This window comes from Protopterus annectens, chromosome 8.part0 (genome assembly GCF_019279795.1).
Source record: "Protopterus annectens isolate FY-2018-M chromosome 8.part0, PAN1.0, whole genome shotgun sequence".
In the NCBI taxonomy this organism is placed as follows: Eukaryota; Metazoa; Chordata; order Ceratodontiformes; family Protopteridae; genus Protopterus; species Protopterus annectens.
The window spans coordinates 1,267,294,365-1,267,313,881 of record NC_056741.1 but is presented as its reverse complement, the minus strand read 5'-3'; the positions used below and the strand labels follow the sequence as shown (position 1 = coordinate 1,267,313,881).

Sequence of the window (19,517 nt, the reverse complement as noted above, 5' to 3'; positions counted from 1 at the left end):
AAAAGCCTGGTTCCTTACCACACTCTTAAAAATATATGGGGGGTGCATACTGTCATATGATAGTAAACTATTGACATGACATGGTTTCCTGCATTGTTTCGTGTACAGTCTATTGTTCTCATCTACCAAAACTGCCACATCCACAAAATGTATGACCTTGTCAGAGTATGTAAACATGAACCTTAAAAATGCATTGCTTACATTAACATACTTAATAAATTCAGTTAACTGTTGCGTAGTTCCACTCCACACAATAAAAAGGTAATCTACAAACCTTCTGAAAAAAAGAGATGTATTTACTGAATGGACCTCTTAACATATATTCAGATTCCCAGACCACCATAACAGCATTGGCGTAGCTATTGGCACATGAAGTGCCAATAGCTACGCCATTGTTCTGCCTATAAAACACATCCCCAAATAAAAATGCATTACAACATAACACTATCTCAAGCAAGTCCTTGATGAGTTTGATCTGTCTGGCTTCAAAACTAGAGTATGTCACAAGAAACCTCCCTATACTATCAATACCCAGATCATTCGGAATTACGGTGAAAAGTGATACTACGTCCATGGTGACCAAGATGTAACTATCCCTATCACTCAATACTTGCATATGTTCAAATAAGTCAGTTAAAAAATGTTCAGTATCTCTTAGTACCTCTGGTCCTGCTTTGGTTTGTATATTTCTATATAAATCATATCAATATTCACAAATAGCATATAGTTATTTACAAAATTCCAGATAGCTAGGCTGACAGTATTTCCTTTTGTGACACCTTGGGTTACCACAGAAATCAAAATGGAGCTCAAATCCAAAAATGTCTGTCGGAGCCATTTTTACAGTGATGCAGTCCTAGGTTGGGTTGTCTTCTGTAGTATCAGAAGTACATGTAAAAAGTCATTCAACAAGGTAAAATCAGTAGATCTAAAAAGCAAACTAATTTAAGCTGCATAATAAACTAAGAATATTCTAGAGAGAAGTTGATAGTCTTTCCGATAGATCAGTGTCACATAAAAAATATAACTGTAATATACAGCAATAATCATATTACTTTCTCATTTGCCATTACTGATATGTGTGCAAAATTCTTTGATTATCAAGCTAGAAACAAATATCAATAAACCAGACTTTCACCAAAGATTGTGCAGATGGGTAATTTTTTGAAGGGACTCTGGAAGGGGCCAGAAGGTAGCTGAGGTTATTCCTAAGCAATAGCCTTAGTAAATTGGATGGACCTGTTTTCCAAAATCCTTGAGAAAGCAGAGTCCAGTCAACTGGCCTCTCATCTTGACCAATATGACATTATGTGTAAGTAATAGTATAGCCTTTGGAAGGGTCAAAGCATTGCATCTGCCATTTTATATATGGCTAACAATACTGTATGCAACATGGAGAAAGGCAGACTGACAGATGTTGCATGTATAGTCCTCATAAGCTACTCAATGGACTGTTGCATAGTTGGGTAAAAGATAATGAGCTTGGCTGATTTCAAAACTACCTGCATAACCACTCTTGCAGAGTAAAGGGGAACCAATTTCCTTTCCTGTCAAAGTTACTACTGGGCTAGCACATGGATCAGTTCTAGAACCCCTTTTTGTTTACCTCTTTCATTAATTAATTTTTCTTCTATTAACCTTCCTGTCCCATCATTACTATATGCATGTATCCTTGTTGTCTGCTGATCAGATGATTCATCTCATACCATCAACTTAATTTTATGCCAGAGGCTACTGAAAGTACCTAAGTGGTTCGGGAGGGTAGATCTGTGTCTTTGGAGTATCTAAAAGGCTTAGCAACAGCCCTGAAAAATGGACAATGTGAACATTCAAGCAATTCAAATGACTGGATTTACAGACAAACCCGCACATTGACAAGGTGCTATCAAAATTAATACCATGATGAAGACTTGCTGCAGAATTTCACATCTTCTGACCAGGAAACCAATACCTGCAGCATACAAGGGAGTGCTTCCTATTACATTTTACTTTCTTTTCCTACAGTTCCCACAAAATGCAAGTGGTACTGAATAAAATTACCAAATTTATGTTGAATGCTTCAGTTAGAGAACATTGTGCCACTCATCGCAAAGACAGTATACTTCCCATTGGAGAAATATCCCATCTTCTGCCTGTTCTTTAATCTAAAACCCTCTAAACCTTAAAGCAATTTTTTACTTTAGGAACACCACTGAAGCACATGACAGTTACTCATTCATTTTGATCAAACACCATGGTCTCTGAACACCTCAGAATGTTGCCCCAGGAACTTCTCAGTCATTCCTCCCAAAATCTGAAGCATGCTGCTGTTCACCTTCAGAAGCTCTCACACCTCTGTTTGTTCAAAGCAGGTTTAAGAGGTTATAGTGCAATTTTTGCATCATGTAGTTGCCTTCAGCTTCCTTCCTTCCTTCCAGTTGTAGTAGGTAGGCTTACTGCTTGTGTTTGTTGCTGCTGCTGTCATTATTATTTTCTGCACACCTATTTATACACACACATACACACACACACACACACATACACACGCATGAATCGATACATAGAGCAGGTGACAAAAAAAAGGAACAAAATTTGTACAGTTGCAACCCCACACTCTCAGCTAATTATATAAACTAACACCATGATTACACAGTCCCTGGGGAAGGGGCATATTCCCCTTCCTCAGCGGATTGCACAACTGTCAACCATAGACATTGTTGACCAAAGTAAGTCAGTCATAAGCAGACTGATCTTGGCTACAACTGATAACACTTATAGAAACCATATTTTGTGTGTGTGTGTGTGTGTGTGTGTGTGTGTGTGTGTGTGTGTGTGTGTGTGTGTGTGTGTGTGTATATCTACACGCACACACACACACACACACATATATATATATATATATATATATATATATATATATATATATATATGTACATGTATATGTATGTATCTCTATACACACACACACACCACGCCAATTCCATCACTCAAATGGTGAAAAATAACTCGTCAACAAAAAAAATCACAATAAACCCTCAACAGACCCAGGGTTTCACAAAGAAGGCTTTTTCAATGTTGTGAAGAAACCCCACTTAAAACATTTAAATACATTCAATACAGTCATTGCTTCTTTCTCCCAATCAAAGCCTGAATAACTTGAACATGTAAACTTCTGTATAAAATTGCTTGCACACCATCCAATTGTACAATTGTAAAAATATATTTCCTGCAAATATTGCTGAACATACATAAGTATATTTGCTTGTGTATTAATAAAAACAGATCTTTATATTTAGGTGTTGCTTCTCTAGACAGATTATCAACATCAGTCTTAACTTTATTATAATATATCATGTTTGGGTAAAAAAACTAACCAAGTCCTCACTTTCCTTATCATACGTTTCGTGATCACTACAAATTCTTTTAGCCTTAAAAACTGTGATTTGGGGATGTTTCACAATGATGTTTTGGATAACAACTATCCACTTGTAATAATGAATTTCTGTGGTATTGTTTTTTATAAGCTGTAAGTCTTAAGAGAACCGTCTTCCGTTTTTTTTTTATGTGACCATCCAAACATTGTGCTACATAGTGACTGTGCTGATGGGCAGCCGCGGTGGTGCAGCAATTAGCGGTGCCGCCTCACAACAAGTTCTCCTGTTCTATCCTTGGCTGGGGTGCCTTCTGCATGTCCTCCCTGTGGTCGTGTGGGTTTCCTCCGGGTGCTCCGGTTTCCTCCCACATCCCAAAGACATGCTGTAGGTGGATTGGACACTCTAAATTGGCCCTAGGTGTGTGTGTGTGTGTGTGTGTGTGTGTGTGTGTGTGTGTGTGTGTGTGTGTGTGTGTGTGTGTGTGTGTGTGTGTGTGTCTCCTGTGGAAGGTTGGGCACTGGGCTGGCAAATCAACACCGTAAAGCTCCACTGCCAGTCATGAGCGGGCAGGTGATCCGCTGTGGCAACCCCTACCCAGGAAAAGCTGAAAGAAGAAGATTGATCATGCTGATCGTGCCAAAACTGCTGAAATTTAAGAAAATAACAAAACGCCTTAACAAATATAGATAGACAGACAGATAGATAGACAGATAGATTGAAAGAAAGATAGATAGATAGATAGATAGATAGATAGATAGATAGATAGATAGATAGATAGATATGTATATATACCCCCATGCTAACCAGCAGTCATCCAAGAAATGAAACTAGAATTTCATAAAACGAAGAAATTGATTGTTATCCCAATTCCATGTAATGTCTTCCTGTAATAAACCCATAACAATTGCTGCATATAGCAGGGCAAAATTGGCTCCCATTGCAGTACCATTTGTAAATAACAGGGTTTCTGAAAGAAAACAGCATTTTTAGTTAAAGTATGGTACACGACCACAATAAATTAATTAAATTCCAATTTATATTGACCATAGTTCCCCAAGAAATGTCTAACTGCTTCTATCCTACCTGTATGTGGGATACTAGTATCAAGGGCATTCACACCCAGTGTTACCAAGTAAGCGCTATTGCTGACCATTTTCCCCTTCAAAACATTCAGAAAATATGTAGTATCTTAAAATCTTGCTGGAATGAGGGGCAAGATAGGTTTTAAGTACTGTTCTAAAAAAGCAGATGCTGATTCAGTTAAAGAGCCTCTCCCAGAGACAATTGAGCTACCTGGTGGGGAAGAATATTTTTATGTATTTTAGTTAAAAAAAAAAATATGTATTGTAGTTGTGGATCATCCACCTTAAGTTCCCCCATCTATTTATTACAAATTGCTCCACTTACCATTGCCAGCAACTGGTATTTGTGTGTGTGTGTGTGTGTGGGGGGGGGGGGGGGTTAGTGACCATAGGGAAATAACTTTTCTGTTCAGATAACTGTTGGTCTGCTTTAAAATAATCCATTATGTACCAAATAACCACTGCGCCTTCTTTATCTGCTCCTGTAATCACAATATTTCTGTTACTTTTTTTAGAGACTGTAATGCCTCCCTTTCTTCTTTTGTCAAATTACAAGACTGTTTTTTAAACATCATAGCATCTTTTTGTAAAATCTCTTTCAAAACCATGTTCTCAAAAATCAAGACCGAAGGATGCTATGGTGGATTAAATTCAGACTTCCTAAATTAAAAAAAATTGCTATCCAACACAGGATTATGTGTATCAAACCAGTACATCAAGTTTAAATTTCTACAGAACTTTAAATCATACATAACAAGGATGTTATGGGTTATGTAGTTATAAACTTCAAGCCTTTAGTTAATACAGAAAGCAGCATTTAATACAGAAAGGAGTGGTATGCATAACTCTCAGCTGTCCAGATTTTTGCAGAATGTCCAGATTTTTGCCTCTTATTTTTGGTCTTTTCCTCTGTATATTTATGTTTTTTATAGAAAATCACTGAAGATTGACACCAGTAAATAATAAATAATGACAGACATTTCAGTTTCAGACTTCCTACCCTTTAGAAAATATATAATGACATAAAATCTATCATTCTAGCAACTTTCTAAATTTATAGGAGCAATATTTAAAATCTGTCTCTATTTTTGGGTCTTTGTCCCCACATTATTTTTAGCTTTGTCCAGATTTCATGTGGTGAGAGGTTGAGAGGCGTGAGTAGTAGTAGTATGGAATGGGTTTTTGAAAGGTAAAGGTGCCTCACCCTACACCTTTCCTTAAAAAAACAATTTCCGTAACACTACTGCTAGCCAGAAAAATTAGAAGTTAGTGTTATGCAGCGCTTTTAGTGCAACAGTCATAACAGGAACTTTTATTTTTGTTGCCTTTACTATATTAGATGTTTTGAGTGTTCCATAGATAGCAATTGGGTCTATATTACTTACTCGAATGTACAAAATATCAAGTAACTTTTCATCGATACATAAGTGTCTAACATCCTCTTCAGTGAACGGCCGCATCATCGATTTCTTTCCAAGGGAAAGAAATCGGTTTTGGCCATTGTTTGAAATCTGCCCTTTTCTCCACTGTAGTGCGATCTCAGAGTTAGTATATTTAGTTAGGGGGGTGTGGGGGGCACAGCCCCCTCACTTTGGGGGGGGTGTGGTGGGCAAAGCCCCCCACTTCATAGTATTTGTTAATTTGTTTTGTGAGTAGTTGGCCTACCAATTTCTTTCCCTTGGAATGGGAACCCAACATTTTGTACATTTGAGTAAGTAATATAGACCCTAGTAATTTCCCTGCTCTGTGGCATATTACACTACATACTGCACTACAAATGTATTTCTTTCTGAACAAGTCCTTTATACACTTGGACAAAAGCACTTATTGACTACTATTAAACTGTTCTACTTGGTATTTACCACCTTCTGTTTTATTATTTTTGTTTTTTGTCACATTTATTTTGACTGGCATTCTCCCATTTTTTTTAGATAGCTGTTTTTACAAATGTATTTGTACGAGCTTCCACTTAGTCTGTCTTTTCAAGCAATATGATGTTCTTTGCTGAGTTTCACAAATTATTTTGCTTCTGAGTTAGTACAACTATTGTAACTTGAAGTAATAGCCAGTAAGTGACTAAGGTTGAAATCTAGGTAATGGCTAAGAAAGAAATTATAATGTTGGCCAAATAAGCCCAACGTAATTTGTTCTAGTTTAAACATGTTCTGAATAACAACATGAACATTTGCTAGTTAGTGAAGAAAACATTATTAAGACCAGTTATGTGATAATGCTTTCTTTACTAATTAAAATGCATCCTTTCATGTTACTTAAAGCAAGTTAATGGAGTTGATGGAGTAAACTGAGTGCTGCTTAAAAATGAACATTTAAAATGTACAGTTAATATAAAAATATGATAAAACAGCTCGAGTAAGGTTTTAGTGCAGTTCTGTGTGTTATATGAGACCAAAGTAATGTTAGTAATGTTGATGTGTCCCTTTTAGAGTGTCATGCTGCAAAAAGGAAAGGAGTAATCAACATTACTAACATCACTTTGGGTCCTAATAAGTTATTAGGATCCGAAGTGATGTTAGTAATTTTATAACACAGCACACATTTATATCCCCTTACCAGACAAAATGAAGCAAATGTCATCTCCTCCAGTGAGTTGCAGATTGCACATCTTCAAAGTAAACAACCAAAACTGTCAAGAAGAATCCTACAATCATGGCTTCACTCCATCTCATCTCTCTGCTGTTAGTGGCTGGCTATGATCCAGTTTGGTGGCAGTGTTTCAAATCAGAAAAAGAACTTCTTGTTATCCTCCAAAAATAGTCCTTTACTTCTTCAGTGATAAAAATTAAACAGGTACAGATTTTTTTTGTGAAAAAAGTCAAGAAATGTAAGCTTACTTAAAGAACACAGGCCTATTTCAACACATATTCCTGTTTTGTAGTGCCATATGCCTGTGTCTAGTTGCAGTGTGCTACAAGTGCTCTCAGATCAGACCTGAGTGACAACAGATCAACTGTATATCAAGCTGTTTTTCATTTCTTGGCCCCTTTGGAGCAGATCACTGTCTGACACTGGTGTCTCTTCTCTCTCAGATGCTGTGATTCACCCCCCCCCCCAGAACTAATCTGAAACCCATCTATTTCCTAGGAGAAGATTAAGTTATCCCACTGCCATACTTGCAGTCATGGGGACTTTTATTTATATGCTTGTTTTATTTATTTATTTATTTGCTTGCTTGCTTGCTTTTTTGCTTACTTTTCACTTGTTGTTTTTTGGGTAAGTGTAATGGTCTCTTTACGCTTTTCGCACATAGGTAGGGCTCAAAAGCAACCCAACTTTTTTCCCTGTCCCAGCAACCGATGTGAAGAGATGTAATGACATGCCATTACAGTTAATAACATCTTCTTCCAATATCTGTAAGCATAGTATGTGTACCAGGTGTCACAACTAGGGCTACCATCCCGGATTATGACTCCTCCCAAAGGATAGGTGAGCCAGTAAAACTGAGTCATTCTTCTGTCTGTCCTTTGTTTTTGAGGGGGTTTAGGGGCTGAAAAAAGGCTCAAGAGTCAAGAAGTAAAAAGGCTGCAGATTAATTTAAATCAGAAGTGCTGCATTATGCAGCACTGATCCTAATGGAATGCCATAGATTCAGAAAAATGCCTTAACAGGGACATTTTATATCCTACTTGTGTTTTTTATTCTATTTATTTATCCTTTGTTGACTGTGTTTCTACCACTAGGCTAGTAGCCTCCTTCCGGGAGAGACCAGAAGTGGTATTTGTACTACTAGGGGAAATTTGGCCAGGATATCATAGAACTTACCCTACTCTTTTCATTTGGTGCAGCGGGATCTTTTACATCCATCAGAGCTACCACCAACTCAAGCAGATGGGACATCAGTTTAATGTCTCATTTGTTGCCATAGGACATGGAACACACAGCTTCAAATCATGACAGTCCCACACAGAATGGGAATTTTGGCAATCCCAGGCCAGAAAAAATATACTTGAAATGAGAATAAGTCATATTTGGACCAGTTGTAAAAACCCAGCAAAATTTTAGAAGGTAAGAGAAGATTACACTATAAGGCAGAGGTCTCAAACTGCTGGTCTGTAGGCCAGATATGGACCGGGAACAAGACATAACAAGCCCACATACATTTTTAGAATTAATAATGTAATCCAGTCCACTGTGCAATACTGGAGTCTGTCACTTTAAAAGTGTGTTCTGAACATTCTGGTTAGTCTTGCATCTGTGTAAGAATCTGCACATATCCACGTTCAGGAAAATATGCATGTTCCACAGCATGTTAAGTTTGTTAAGAAACAACAACAGCTCTTCTATTTTCATGCACTTTGAAAACAAACACAAAAAAAATTACCTTTCTTCCCAGTCTTTGTACTTAAGTTTGTTACGTTACTTTTTTAGATGCCTAAAATGTTTTGCAAACTCCGTAAATCATTTGCATTTGTATTAGGTGTAGAGATGAACCAGACACTGTCTGCAGTCTTTTAAACTGGCTTCAGACTACCAGTAATACACATTCTGGCCCAAACAACTCTGTAGCCAGCGTCTGGTGAATCCAGTAATCTAAGCAAACAGCAAAATATCCATAGATGAAGAAAATCCTGCAGGGCCATTGTTAAGAGTAAACAAATGCTTGTGGGTAGGAAGCATGAGTGTGTGTGAGAGAGACGAGTGCAGTCACTATGTAATAGGAGACATTTCAGATTCAGACTTCATCTCCTTCACTTTTAGGTCTTTTGGCAATTTGCTCCAAGTGGGTAAGTAGAATTAGTGGATCTTTGTGAATCAGAGTGGAAACTTTTGATACTTTGGCATTCTCAGTTGGAAGTGTCTGTCAAAGGTAGGAAAGGGGTACTGACTAAGTCATTTGGTTTAATGTTTTCATGTGGTCCATATACCTAGAATCCATATCAACAATGCAGTATTAAATGTGTATGTTGTTACTTTTCTTAACCAGGCAGTCTACATTTTGGGGGAGTTGGTGTGTAAGTGTTTCTGCACTGTAAACTGCACATGTTGTTACTTTTTTTTTTTAACCATGCAGTAAATCTAGGAGGTATTGGTGCTTATTGCTAACTGTACATATTTTGTTTTTTGTTTTTTTTTTTCATCACCTGCTCCAGCCTTAGCTTAGTGGACTTGTCCTCACTGGGCGCTCAAACCATTTGACTTTAAGGATATTACTCCTGTAAGGCAACAGAGAGCTATTAAAAATAATACTTGGTGTAACAAAAGAAAGTTTAAAAGCATTATTTGAGGAAGTGAATTATGCAAACCAAAATCAGTTAACACTCTTTGTTTTTTGAGGCTACGTGATTGTATACAAACGTGGGCCCCAAATGAGTGGCTCATCGCAGGCAGTAAGATGTAATAATGTTTTAATTGGTGCATATGAGCAATAATACCCCAGATGCACTTTTTTAATAAAAAGAAACTCTACTGTGCAAAATAAGTTATAAACATTATGCATGTGAATGAATTTTACAAAAGGATGCAGATTTGACTTTGCCTTAATCAAAGAATATATTTGCCATATGTGCCAAAATGAAATGCAGTTTTACATCTTTGAATTTTTACAAATTTACAAATGTGGTGCTGCGGTAGCGTTGTCACCTCACAGTAAGACGCTGTCCGGTTCGATTCTCAGCTAGAGTGTCTTCTGCATGGAGACATGCGTGAATGGGCGTACCTTATTTGAAGGTTGTGCGTCAGGGCTGGTAACTCGACACGTAAAAATCAATTACCAATCATTAGCGGACCGGAGTTCCACTGTGGCGACCCCTAACCAGGAAAAGCCGAAAGACACAACAACAACAACAACAACAAAAAATATACATTAGCATATCCAAAAATATTTTAAATGTTTTCTCATGTTAGACAAAAGATTTAGCAAATGATAAATTGTACATATGTTTCAGAGGTAGTGTGCTTAACAAGCTAGTAATCCTATACCTTTGATGATCATTTTTCACAATTTCAAGGAGCAGAAATACACTAATCATTCAGTAATTTTGTGAGTACCTGCTTGATCCACTGCAGAGTCACAGGAGAACTGGAGATTATCACTGAAATCAGAGGATGTAAAACAGGGAAGGTAACCCTGGATGGGTTACAAGTCCCCCCCTACACACACACACACACACACACACACACACACACACACATCCACACATGTACATCTCTGTGCAATTTAAAGTTTCATCAAGTCACCTAGGGCACAGTACACTATTGGGATATAAGAGGAAGCTGGCACATGTGGAAACAGCGAGGACATGCAAACCTTATACAGATGGCTTCACAGCAATAGTTAAAAAATACTTTGGGTGTCTCGATGACATGCAGTTGTGTCTACCACAGGAAGAAAATTTGGGCTCGAAACTACAGTACAGTATGTTACTGCCTCCCCAGCAGTACAGAGGAGAAGAAATCTGACAAGCTGTTTTACTCCTTTTTCAGTAAAAGAGGATTGAATATTTACACATCTCATAAATCTCTGAATTAGGCATCAGCACAAGGTACGGCACATCAGGACTTGGTTATCTACAGTCTGAGGTGGCCTTTTTGTAATATCTACAGCCTAAAGTGGACATTTTGTAAGCTTCACTTCATGGTTTCCTAATTGCACTTTTTGTAAGACCTGCTTTACAGAGTGATGACCTGAGTGGTATTGCACTACATCATAAGTTACAACAAATAAGTTACAAATTGTTGAATTGTTAATGCAATGTGAGAAAATTAAGCGAACTTGTAAGCTCAGATCAGTAGCCCATTGCATCTATACAGTGTGTCACTTCTTATTCCTTTTGCTCTATGAACTCTCTCCAAAACAGCCTTTGCATTCCCATATTTAAACATTTGTTCCCATCAAAGACTGCTTTCCTTGGCCCAAAACCTATATTATGGAAGTTTCCCCACATGCACATCTCCTGACATGTCCACCTTCCATATGCTGTTGTACTCAAAACCTGGCAAATGTAACTAAATCTTATTTCTTGTCTTACCTCCATCACAAAGAGGGGGGGAGTCCTGACTGTGAACCAGGAAACTGGAGCTCAGTTAGCAGCCCTTTCATTGGGGGGGAGGTTGAAGGGGTGTGGCTTATTTGCCTTTCCCATGGTATGGAAAGGGTAGGGTTTTATTGCATTCAAGAGTACATTGAGCAGGTTGAATTTCACTGGTGCATATTGAGGAAGCTACCACTTGTACATTGCAGGGAGGGGGCAGGACTGCTCAGAGGAAGTAATGTTTGTGGAAGTGAGTAGATGTCCTCCACAGAAAACCCACTCCACATCCCTCCTCAGTGCTTCACTGCCTTTTTTCTTAGTTTTCTCCCTGGGCTTAAACAAAACAGTGCTAAAATCACCCCCAATTGCTATCTGAATGCTGGCCCTCATTCTCAGCTCCTGACCTAGTGATGGGGAATGAAAGGGTCAATTGACCATGGAGTGCAAAAAAAAAAAAAAAAAAACTAACAATGTTTGCTTCATCAAACATAATGGTACCTGAATGTGCACCACAAAACAGAGATCAGTATATATTTTTCTGGTTTTATAATTTGCACTGTGATTCCTCACATCTCTGTTGAAACTGTCTTCCCCACCCCCCTCTCTGTTCTTGGTTGTAGTTTAAATTTGGTGGCTTTTGCAATGCCCGCCCCACTGTAGATTTGATCTAGGACACTCCCCCAGTCCCATCTCTTTACCGCATTCTACCTAATAAACCCTTTCTGCACTTGCTTTTAGTCCTTTTTAATTTAATTACATTTTTTCAAACTGTGTGTGGACTAATATTGCTACATACTCAAGTGTGCCAGCTTGCACTGCATGTGAATTGTTTTTACCACTGTTTTTGCTACTTTCTGAAAAAAAAAATTGTAAGCCTGTTTCCTACCTTTCCTGTAATTAGTGTTCCAGATACAGATTTGCTGTATCCAGGACTGTTTGTAAGCTTCTGAGCCCCCCAAGCCTTTCTGTGTTGGAGGGAAGCCTTCTAGCTTATCAGTGAGAGTGGTAAGCATTAGGTAACCTGTCTACCACATAAGGAGTGGTTCTGGCCCAGAATTTGTAGTTATTGGCCGTTTGGGCAGTCTTCCCTCTCTCTCAACTTTCTGATTTGAAGGCCTGCATTTGCACTTGTTTCTGTCCTGTAACTCCTGGGCCCATCTCATTTGCTCACTCAAAAAAAAAAAAAAAAAATGTATCTGCTTTTACTGTATTTGTGTTTCTTCCTACTTTATTTTGCTTTTGCGTCATCTTAATAGAAATCAGTTGTATTTATTACTGCTTGGTGTAACTCATTCTAAGCCTTTTAGTTTAAGCACTTGGGCTTCAAACCAGTTATTTTACATTAAGAACGTTTGTGGTCTGCACTGTAGTGGCAGAACAGGTAGCTTACATCCTTCTAAGTTGGGAACTGCTGATTGAGGGCTCAGTGTCTGTTATTCTAAAAGTGTATTAATTCTGGTTTAAGCACTTGGGCTTCAGGCCAGTTATTTTACATTAAGAGGGTTCGTGGTCTGCACTCTTTTGGGAGGAGAGGCTGAACTCTGCCCTTCTGAGCTGGGAATTTCTGGTTAAAGGCTTATAGTGCCTGCATATCTGAACTGCTTCTTACTGAAACTGGTACACCTTGTTTGCTGTAGCATAGACTAGATCCAGGCCTGCTGAATCTAGCTTTGTTTGTATAACTTGAGCACTAATCCAGGCATTCTTTAAAGTATTCAATTGTATTTATTACTGCTTGGTAGTAACATGATTAAAGTGTAGCTATCATTCTAAGTCTTTTGGATTAAGCACTTGGGCTTCAGACCAGTTGTTTTACATTAAGAAGGTTCGTGGTCTGCACTCTTGTGGGAGGAGATGCTGGACTCTGTCCTTCTGAGCTGGGAATTTCTGGTTAAAGACTTCTAGTGCCTGCATATTTGAACTGTTTCTTACTGAAATTGGTACACCTTGTTTGCTGTAGCATAGACTAGATCCAGGCCTGCTGAATCTAGCTTTGTTTGTATGCTTGTTGTTTGTTTGCTTGTTATTTCCTTGAAATGCTAATTCCACCTAAAACGCGGCTTTTCAGTGCTTCTGTGGATCCCTAGTGATATCTGCATTGCTTACTGTACTTATTTCCTTGTTTCACTTGAAAGAAAGTTACTGTTTGTCATTTTTGCATTTAAGTTACCTGTAACACATTGCATTTAAGTTACCTGGCACTTGCTAACTAAAGCAATTATATAAGTCAGCACTAAAAAATTAAAAGCATTACACCCTCACAAACTCCCCTTGAGTACCTTGTTCCCCACTGGCCCTTTTTTTCAATTGTAAAGGAATTCCCAATACTATTCTAGCATGTCCAAAGGTCAGTTGTCAATCTCCTCTCCGGTCCAGCTGGTGAATCTGGGAATCTTGAGGCAATGTTACAATTGCCTCATGTACACAGACAACCCTCTCCTCCTCCCAACAAATTCCAACACATGTGAGAGATGCAACCATATAGCCAAACTGGAGGCTAAGCTCTCTCAACTCAGTACTGGCATAACCAGTCAGGAGGAGAAGGAAACCACACTCACTACAATTCCAGTCTCTCATAGATCTACCACGACAGCAAACCAAACACATAAACACACAAAAACATACTCAGAGGCTCTAAATAAAAATCTGCCTAAGCAGCAGAGACCTCCAAAGCAGACACCCAAGCAACCGCTACCCCAAAACAAAACACGTGCAACACATAGCTCACAAAGCCAGTGTGCCAAACAGTCACAGCCCTTAAGGCTAAACAACACACCTGATACACTTGTATTAGGTGACTCTATCGTCAGGCACATGGATGTCCCGCTCACCAGGCTGAACAAGGAGAAGGTCACGGTGAGCTGCCTGTCGGGCGCTAGGATCCGCCACATAACACAAGCACTCAGGTCACTCCAAGGCAAGTACAAATATGACTCGGTCATTGTCCATGCTGGTGTGAATGACCTGAGACGTACCTCCCTGGACTACATGAAAAGACACATAGAGGATCTCTCTGAGCATGTAGCCCAGGCCGGTATGACCCTGACCTTGAGTAGCATCTTACCCTCACCAAGAATGATACCACAATATGAAGACAAGATGATCAATTTCAACAATTGGCTTAAGTATTGGTGTCATTCAAAGGGGATCCAATGCCTGTCAGCCTGGGATGACATGCTCGACAAGCCACGATGCTTCGCTAGGGATGGCTTGCACCTGTCACCCCTGGGTTTTCGGATATTGGCAAAGGCTCTTGCTTCCCCCATAGTGCCTTTTTTAGGCAAGGCTCAAAAGACAAACCCACCTCCATAGGTATCACAAGGGATAAGAAACTAAGAGTAATGCTACTCAACGCCAGAAGTCTAAACCTCAAGATACACGCACTCGAAACTCTCCTTAGCATGGAGAACATCGATATCGTGCAGTAACAGAAACCTGGTTCAAGGCTTCCGTGAGCACCCCAGCACTACCAGGTTATACTTCATACCATGCTTTTCGGTGCTAAAACTTGGACCGAACCACAAAAGGAGGGGGAGTATCAATATTCGTCAAAGATACCCACACCTCCAGGTTGGTGGCACAGCAAGAAGCATCAGAGACTATCCATGTGCAACTAACAGTGGGTAAAACTGCCTCCCAGTTTATAGCCTGCTACAGACCACCCTCCCAAACCCAGGAACCCCACTCGGCCTTCCTGAGAACACTGGAAAATATGAAGGTCTCTCCAAACACCATTATATTGGGCGACTTCAACTACCCAAACATAGACTGGGAGCATTACTCTAGCTCCAACACCCTAGCTCAAAGGTTCCTAGAATTTATAAACTCAAATGCTATGGAACAACTTGTTACCACTCCCACAAGAGGGGAAAACATACTGGACCTGATCATCACCAACATGGGGACTCTATGCTCCAGACCAGAAGTGTATCCCTCACTGGTAAGATCAGACCATAAACTAATCTCACTGGATATTCACATCCCAACCCCACCCCCTGCCCAGAAAACCACAGTGAAAAACTTCTCTAAAGCAAATTTCACACTCCTCAAAACCGAGGTGGAATCCTTCAAAGCCCCCGAGCCTGTGGAAAATACGGCCCAGACCGCAGAATCCTTTACAAAACGCATTCTATGAAAACCTTCAGGAATGCATGGATCATGCAATCCCAAATAAAACCAAGACCCAATCCTCCAAAGGCAGACGTCCTGTCTGGTGGACCCCAGCCATAAACAAACTATACAATAGAAGGAGGAAGCTACTACATGATAGAGCAAAATCCCAAAAAGGGAAGGCATCTCTGATCAGTATTAGCAAAAAACTACGGGCACTCATAAAATCGTCTAAGGCCAGCTTTGAGAGAAAACTTGCACAGGACACTAAGGATAATCACAAGGCTTTTTTTAGTTATGTTAGGAACCTGGGTGGGAATTCCCAGATATGCTCAGAATTACTCCAAAATGACAAAAAATACATCGAACCCACAGACATTGCCAACATCCTAGCTGACAGGTTCAGCGCAAACTTCTCCCCCCCCCCCCACCAAAAGGGCAAATATCTATCCTAGCAGAGTGCTGCCCCCCTGACATCTCAGATGCTCAGGTACGAGCCGCCCTCTCCAAAGCAAAAAACACAGCATCAATGGGACCAGACGGTGTACCGGGCTGCGTCCTACATGAACTCCAAGAAGAGCTAAACCCAAACATAAAACTACTGTTCAATCTCAGCCTTACTACAGGATATGTACCCAAAGAGTGGCGTACAGCAACAGTGGTCCCTCTCCACAAAGGTGGTGTCTCAACGGATCCTGGAAACTATTGCCCCATAAGCCTGACTAGCTTGGTCTGCAAAGCTATGGAAAGGATCATCATGGACCTCATAAATAAAGATATTGAGGACCTACAGACACTGGATCCTACCCAGTTCGGCTTTGTTAAGGGCAGATCCTGCCTCTTAAACCTGGTCGATTTCTTTGAAACAGTTACCAAGGCCATTGACGAGGGGAAGGTGGTCCACACAGCCTACCTGGACCTCGCAAAAGCCTTCGATACAATACCCCACTCTGGCATTATAGATAAGCTCACCAGCTTAAATATAAACCCCTATGTCACTAGATGGGTTGCAAACTGGCTCAAGGACAGAACCCACATAGTTAGAATTGCTGGAGCCATGTCAGACTCCAAACCAGTTACAAGTGGCATCCCACAAGGCTCAGTCCTGGGACCTCTCTTGTTCGGTATATATTTCTCGGAGGTACAGGTCAACAAGGAAGGACTGTGGCTGACCAAGTTCACAGATGACTGCAAACTGGGTGCCATAATCGACTCTCCAGCCAACACAAGCATCCTCCAAAAGGGCCTCATAGAAACAGACAACTGGTGCCAGAGCCATGGCCCCAAGCTAAACGCCAAAAAGTATATAGTCATCCCCTTTGACAAAAACAAAGTGCTCATAAATTACCACATAGGTGGTAATCCATTAAGTACAGAAGAAGTAATTAGGGACCTGGGGACCCAAGTTGATAGCAATCTCTCATTTGACAACCACGTGGCCAAAGTGGTTAGAAAAACATTTTATATAGCCCACCTAATCATGAAGGGATTCACATCTAGATCAGGGGAGGTCATCGTGCATCTTTACTCATCCCTCATCAGGCCCATAATTGAGTACAATGCCCCTTTTGGGATGTACCTTACCAGACACCTGCAGCAACTGGAAAGATCCCAAAAGTACCTCAACAAGAGGATCAAAGGGCTCAAACAGATGCCATATGCTGCCCGGTTAAAGAAACTCCAGCTCTACTCAGTGGCATACCGCCTGCTCAGATGTAATCCGTGCCTGACGTATAAAGCCATGTCCAACCCGGAATTAATGGACATGCTGCACCTCAGAAAATCCAAATCCCATCGAGCTACGCGCTCGAGACTTGAACCTCAGCACTGAAATAAATAGGACATGCTGGAGGGACAGATTCATAACCCAGAGGCTCCCTTCACTCTGGAATAAAATCCCAGTCCAGGTTAGGCAGAGTCCCTCATTGACTCTCTTCAAGAGGAATCTTGATGAGTGGATGGGAGATCGTAGGTTTACCCCGGGTATCACTTCTGTGTCACTGTTATACAGAGGCACAGTATACTAACCTCGAAAAAGGGCATAGCAAAATTAATTTAAAATGGGTGGCGAAAGCCAAACACACTCTGGCTAGGCTTATAAATGCCCTAGGGCAGATAGCCTAGTATGAACCTATGAACCTATCATGTGACTGCTCCGTCAGAGCTTGAGAGTGGCAAACACATAAAGCAGTACCCTGGTTTGCATTTAGCATATCCTTAATAACAATTTGGGAAAAATTTCAAGGTAAGTATAAATGGATTTCATTTTTTTTTATGTTACTGTTTTGTATACGGTTACTATTTTTTTATTTGATTTGTTAACCAGATAGAACACAAATCTGTATGGACCATTTTCAGGTTCAGACCTTCCAAGTCCATAAAAGCAACAGACAGTAAAATATATGCATAACACAGATAAATTATGCATATGAAGATAAGGAAGTTCATGGTGTTGAATACTATTTACAGTTGCAGACGTGACAGAAAGAGGAAAAAAAGCTTGATTTGTTTTTGACTCACAAAATTTCTAAATGGTACATGCATCACAGAATAAAGTGTGATGTAAAGGAATATTCCCTTTTGTTACACAGGACTATTAAGCCATACTTGTATGAAACAATGCAGTATAAAATAATATAAATGTTATGGCTCATTTTCAGAAACAGGCCTGACCACAAGGTGTAGGCTGGGGCAAAATGGACCTGTTAGCGCAATTGTAGAAACCAGCAATTCAGAGACAAATTAGCTGTAATGAGAAAATACCTCATTATCAGGTAATACGCATGTCTGTGAATTACCCAACTGGTCCTTTTCTGCTGCCCTTGCGGTAATCACTTTGGGGGCCGACATATCATGTACAAGCACCTCCCTCATTCATCTTCTCCAAACACTCGTGACCATACTGTCATAGTTCTTTCCTGTTCCTGAATTTACAGAATATCTCTGATGTTTCTTCTTATTTTTCCCTATCCCTTGTAAGTCACATATGATTACCATCTGACAATAATGCCAGTCATTAGAGTTTATTCTTCTTATTGTTTATAAAATGCATCATGCTGTAAGTCATGTTGCTGTATGAAATTTTTAACTGGACTAAAGTAATAATTATAAAGACTCCTTGGTGTAGTGTAACATCTCCCCCACCCCCTGGCTTTGTCTGGAAGTCGAGCATGGTCCCCATAAGTCATAGACCCTTACAGTTGATCAGTAATACTACTCATGAAGTTTCCATCCTTCTTATTTCTCAGTAAAAAGTTCCAGATGCAAGACTTGTTGCTCTATTAACTTTTTAAGTAGCTTAGAGTAATATGAAGAAATAAACTCTGGTGTCTAGAGTTCCATTCCCCCATACATCTTTCATGCTGCAAAACCTGTTGTGCTATCAATTTTCTGGTTATTAAAATGAAAAAAAGTTTCTTGTGTCCCCCATTACATTTACTGCTCATCAGTGTGTGTGTTTGGGGGGGGGGGGCTTAAGAGGTGTGGCAACCCCCAACCCTCACATGTGCACAGACTGTGTGTTCATAAGACACCTCCTGTTATGTGGTCATAGTCATGCATGTTCTCAGCATGCGCACACACACACACACACACACACACACACACACACACATATGTCCCCTAACCAACCACCCAGGCAGACACACAGACCCACCTGACAAGAGAAGGAGCACAGGGCTAATTACCTTATGCCACTCCCTTAGCCTCATTGGCATTTGTGGTAGGCCAGTGAAACAGTCCACCTCAGTTCTGCACCACTTCAAAGTAAGCAGTGTGCTAAGGCTGTCTAAGAATTGGAAAGGGTTACTACCCATAGTAAAAAGGGGTTACTGCTGCTGACAGCCTGTCTGCATCTTGTTCTGTGTTCATTAGATAATAAAGGAGTAGGAGGAAATGGGAAAGTATGTGCAGCAGAATTTATTACTTGGTTTGTATAGGTGGCGAGACAGGATTGTGCCAAAGTGGCTGTTAATTCAGAAAAG

General features: G+C 40.0%; 1 protein-coding gene across 2 annotated transcripts in view; it reads left to right on the top strand.

The window, feature by feature from the left end:
* Positions 1 to 19,517, top strand: part of TMEM145 (transmembrane protein 145) — a 777,234-nt gene that overhangs the window by 654,122 nt on the left and 103,595 nt on the right. The window lies entirely within an intron of this gene.